The sequence below is a fragment of the Palaemon carinicauda genome, chromosome 13 (assembly GCF_036898095.1).
Source record: "Palaemon carinicauda isolate YSFRI2023 chromosome 13, ASM3689809v2, whole genome shotgun sequence".
Lineage (NCBI taxonomy): Eukaryota > Metazoa > Arthropoda > Malacostraca > Decapoda > Palaemonidae > Palaemon > Palaemon carinicauda.
The window spans coordinates 129,606,632-129,611,631 of record NC_090737.1 but is presented as its reverse complement, the minus strand read 5'-3'; positions in this window follow the sequence as shown (position 1 = coordinate 129,611,631).

The window sequence follows — 5,000 nt, the reverse complement described above, 5'->3', positions numbered from 1 at the left end:
CAGTGGCTTCCCCAATAAGCAGCTTAAACTCACGGTCCCGGGCTGGGATCAATCTGCTGCCATGCGAAGGCTAGGCGAACACGTTATTATTATTATTATTATTATTTTTATTATTATTATTATTATTATTATTATTATTAGCTAAGCTACAGCCCTAGTTGGAAAAGCAAGATGCTATAAGCCCAAGGGCCGCAACAGGGAAAAATAGCCCAGTGAGGAAAAGAAATAAGGAAATAAATAAACGTTATCAGAAGTAATGAAAAATTCGGATGTAACATTAAATAAAAAAAACATTAACAACCAAGAGGCTAATAGGTTACTTTTCTGTGATTCCTCTACCCGCCTCGAGCGATGCTGGATAGATTTTCACGTATATGTATTAAAAAAAAAATCGTGATGTGATGACTGCAAAATTTCATACCGGTGACTATCGAATCCTAAATCCTTCATTTTAGTGATTCTTACGAGATGTCAGTAAATGTCTTTGAAGAAACCAACGATACCTAAGGAAGAGTCAGCTTAAGTCTACAAGAAAGATCCAGAGAAGGAAGGGACATATTTTGGACTGCTGTTCAAGCCAAATCTTTGACTGCTATTACCTTACCCCCAAGATACCCGACTACCCGAACCCAATCAAGGCCGTCTCGTATGACTGTGATTGAGATGTCCTTGGCCTAGTCTAGGATTAATAGATGTACTCTATTAATCCTGGCCCAGTCGAGGTTCAGGTAGAAGCTCACACGCGTTTCTCGTAAGTCTAGCGCGATTTTTTCCTAGTGAGCGCGGCCTCGCTATTTGACGCTTTTTAGACAAATCTAGCGCGAAACAAAGTGCTTTTACATTTGATAAAGTATATGATAAGCTGACTGCGTTTCTCTATCTTTTGGCATACTGTATTGTATTAATTTCCGCTTTATCGCCCTCTCTGTTCCCAAACTATGCCACAGAGTCCTACAGTAAAGTCAAAATATTGGTTCTGTTACTGAAGTTACTAATCCTATACATCGCCTTTAAGAAAGGATTTAGCGCATTTTTGGCGCTTTTTTGGAAGCTCCTGTAGCGCGTTTTCAAAATCAGAACTGGCAACCCTGATTCTGACTTATGCGTTAGCAGACAACTTCGATCGTCCAGGACTCCAGGTGGTATCCTGATTCTTGACGTAGTTTAAGTCACATTTTACTATACGGAGAGTAATTGTTACTTCATCCCTACTCACCTAAAACGTATAAGTTGGAAGTTATCGTTATGAAGTTATATTACTGTCTTGTGTTAAAACTGTTAAAACTTTTCCGGTCTCTCTCGATATTGAAGCTGGAAGACAATTATAAGCTCTCCCTAATGAATATGATGTTCCAAACACTTATTTTGAACAAATTTCCAGATTTAAGACGAAAAATAATTCAGGAACAATCAGTTCATCCATACGGAACAAGAAATTCAAACTTAACTCTTCCTTTCATACGTATTAATAGATGCGAGCAATCGTATCTATACCAAGGTATTAAACTTTGGAATACTCTGCCCGCTTATCTAAAGGCACTGCTTAGCGTTCGATCTTTTAAGAAATCATATACAAATCTCCTGTTATCTGGGTATTAAGCTTTATTAATAAATATTTATACTTGCCTACCTAACCACAACGCAAGTATGTTTCATTGTTTAGAATATTTTTTTATTTGTAAAACTAGTTCTTTTACTGAGTTTTTTGCTTAATATCTACAATTTTTTCAATGTATATACCATTAGCTTTCATATACCATCTTTCCTTATCATATAAATATGCATTTCCATTTGTTTTTAGGCTAAGATTCTCATTTATATGTATCTATTTGTATACATATGATTATGTATATGTATGCGTACATTTTGTATATCTATATCCATATTTACTTTATTTTTTATTTTTACTTAATTGATGATATTATCTTGTTGTATTATTGCCCGAAGAGCTCTGCTCCACATGGGCTTGGACTGAGTCTTTTTTTTCTTTTTGTAAATCTTTGAATGTAAATATCTTTTGTCCAATAAACATTATTATTATTATTATCATTATTATTATTATTATTATTATTATTATTATTATTATTATTATTATTATTATTATTATTATTATTATTAAATTTAGTCATTTCCTCTTTCCGCTCAAAAAGGATTTAATTCTCTAACATTAACCGTCTGCTATTTTCTCAAGCCTCATTATTTGGTTAGTTATTCGAGTTGTTATATTTGATAATAATAATCATAATTATTTAAGTAATAATAATAATAATAATAATAATAATAATAATAATAATAATAATAATAATAACAAATCATGGTTATTACTTTGCTTTCATTATTGGTAAAATATGAATTATATTGAATATTTTCAATTTGATTTTTTTTGCAACATAATACCAGAAAAATGATAGAAGGTAGATAAGATACTAAGTAAAGTTGCAAGCTAACAAACATCCATTATAAAGAAAGATATCAAATCCAGTATTTTGCTTTATTTTCTACAAGGAATTTGGGGAACCTAATAGCCTACAGGAGAGCTGCAAGCTGATAAACATCTATTATGAAGATATTAAATCAAATATTTTACTTTATTTTCTACAACGAATTCAGTGAATCTATTAACCTACGCCTATTGAAGCAAAGGGCCTCGGTTAGATTTCGCCATTAGTCTGTCTATCGACTGAATAAATCCATAGAGGATTCATTGTCTAAATTCATCAAAGGATAGCCAGTTCCTTGTGATGCGCAGTGCATGCCTACTGCCTATGAACATAATAAAATTACCATTTCCTTAATTATTGATACAATAAGATTACCATTTCCTTAATTTCTGGTACAATAAAATTACCATTTCCTTAATTTTTGATACAATAGAATTACCATTTCCTTAATTTCTGATACAGTAAAATTACCATTTCCTTAATTTCTGATACAATTGAATTACAATTTCCTTAATTTCTGATACAATAAAATTACCATTTCCATAATTTCTGATACAATAAAATTACCATTTCCTTAATTTCTGATACAGTAAAATTACCATTTCCTTAATTTCTGATACAGTAAAATTACCATTTCCTTAATTTCTGATACAATTGAATTACAATTTCCTTAATTTCTGATACAATAAGATTACCATTTCCTCAATTTCTGATACAGTACTGTAAAATTACTATTTCCATAATTTCTGATACAATAAAATTACCCTTTCCTTAATTTCTGATACAATAAAATTACCATTTCCTTAATTTCTGATACAATACTGTAAAATTACCATTTCCATCATTTCTGATACAATGTAATTACCATTTCCTTAATTTCTGGTACAATAAAATTACCATTTCCTTAATTTCTGATACAATAAAATTACCATTTCCCTAATTTCTGATACAATAGAATTACCATTTTCTTAATTTCTGATACAATAAGATTACCATTTCCTTAATTTCTGATACAATAAGATTACCATTTCCTTAATTTCTGATACAATAAAATTACCATTTCCTTAATTTCTGATACAATAGAATTACCATTTCCCTAATTTCTGATACAATAAAATTACCATTTCCTTAATTTCTGATACAATAAAATTACAATTTCCTTAATTTCTGATACAATAAAATTACCATTTCCTTAATTTCTAATACAATAAATTACCATTTCCTTAATTTCTGATACAATAAAATTACCATTTCCTTAATTTTTAATACAATAAGATTACCATTTCCTTAATTTCTGATACAATAAAATTACCATTTCCTTAATTTCTGATACAATAAAATTACCATTTCCTTAATTTCTGATACAATAAAATTACCATTTCCTTAATTTCTGATACAATAAAATCACCATTTCCTTAATTTCTGATACAATAAAATTACCATTTCCTTAATTTCTGATACAATAAAATCACCATTTCCTTAATTTCTGATACAATAAAATTACCATTTCCTTAATTTCTGATACAATAAAATCACCATTTCCTTAATTTCTGATACAATAAAATTACCATTTCCTTAATTTCTGATACAATAAAATTACCATTTCCTTAATTTCTGATACAATAAAATCACCATTTCCTTAATTTCTGATACAATAAAATTACCATTTCCTTAATTTCTGATACAATAAAATTACCATTTCCTTAATTTCTGATACAATAAAATCACCATTTCCTTAATTTCTGATACAATAAAATTACCATTTCCTTAATTTCTGATACAATAAAATCACCATTTCCTTAATTTCTGATACAATAAAATTACCATTTCCTTAATTTCTGATACAATAAAATTACCATTTCCTCAGTTTCTGATAAAAGTGTTTCAATAAATATTCAACACATAACCGACCATTGGAAGTGTAATAGATGAAAATATTAAATTTGATATTTTACTTTATTTTCTACAATGAATATAATCCTATGGTCCTACGCGTTAGAGAATGTATTAAGGGAGGGCTAAAGCTGATTTTTTAATAAGCGTGTAAGAGTTGGATGAAAATTATAGTTTTTTTTTTAGTGTTTGTTGTTCCATTGTAAAGAAATAATCTATCTTGGAATCATGTAACGCCCCTGGGTCAGGATTTACAGTTTTGACTATCTCTTATACTACCGTTATTCTTAGTAGTAGGGATACATAAGCAATGACCATTGTAATGGTCCATTTCAAGTGTCTAAACGATACAGGAAAATCGTCTAAATTAATATGTATTTTCTCTCGTACTATTGAATTTTAAGCAATGTGAACATATAAGTAGAAAAAGATGTAATTTTCTTATAATTTTGAATACATTACAATTTTATAAATTCGATCTTTGGAGCTGTTTAAATAAAAAGAGTAAAAAAAAAAAATTCTTAATTGGGCTGAAAATATATGTGATTATCCCTTAGAGTATTTCACCTGTGTCATATGGAAACTCGTGTACAATACGTTATACTGATATATATAGAGAGAAAACATGTTGGCTAAAGCTACAAACAAGAATTTCAAAGATTGTTG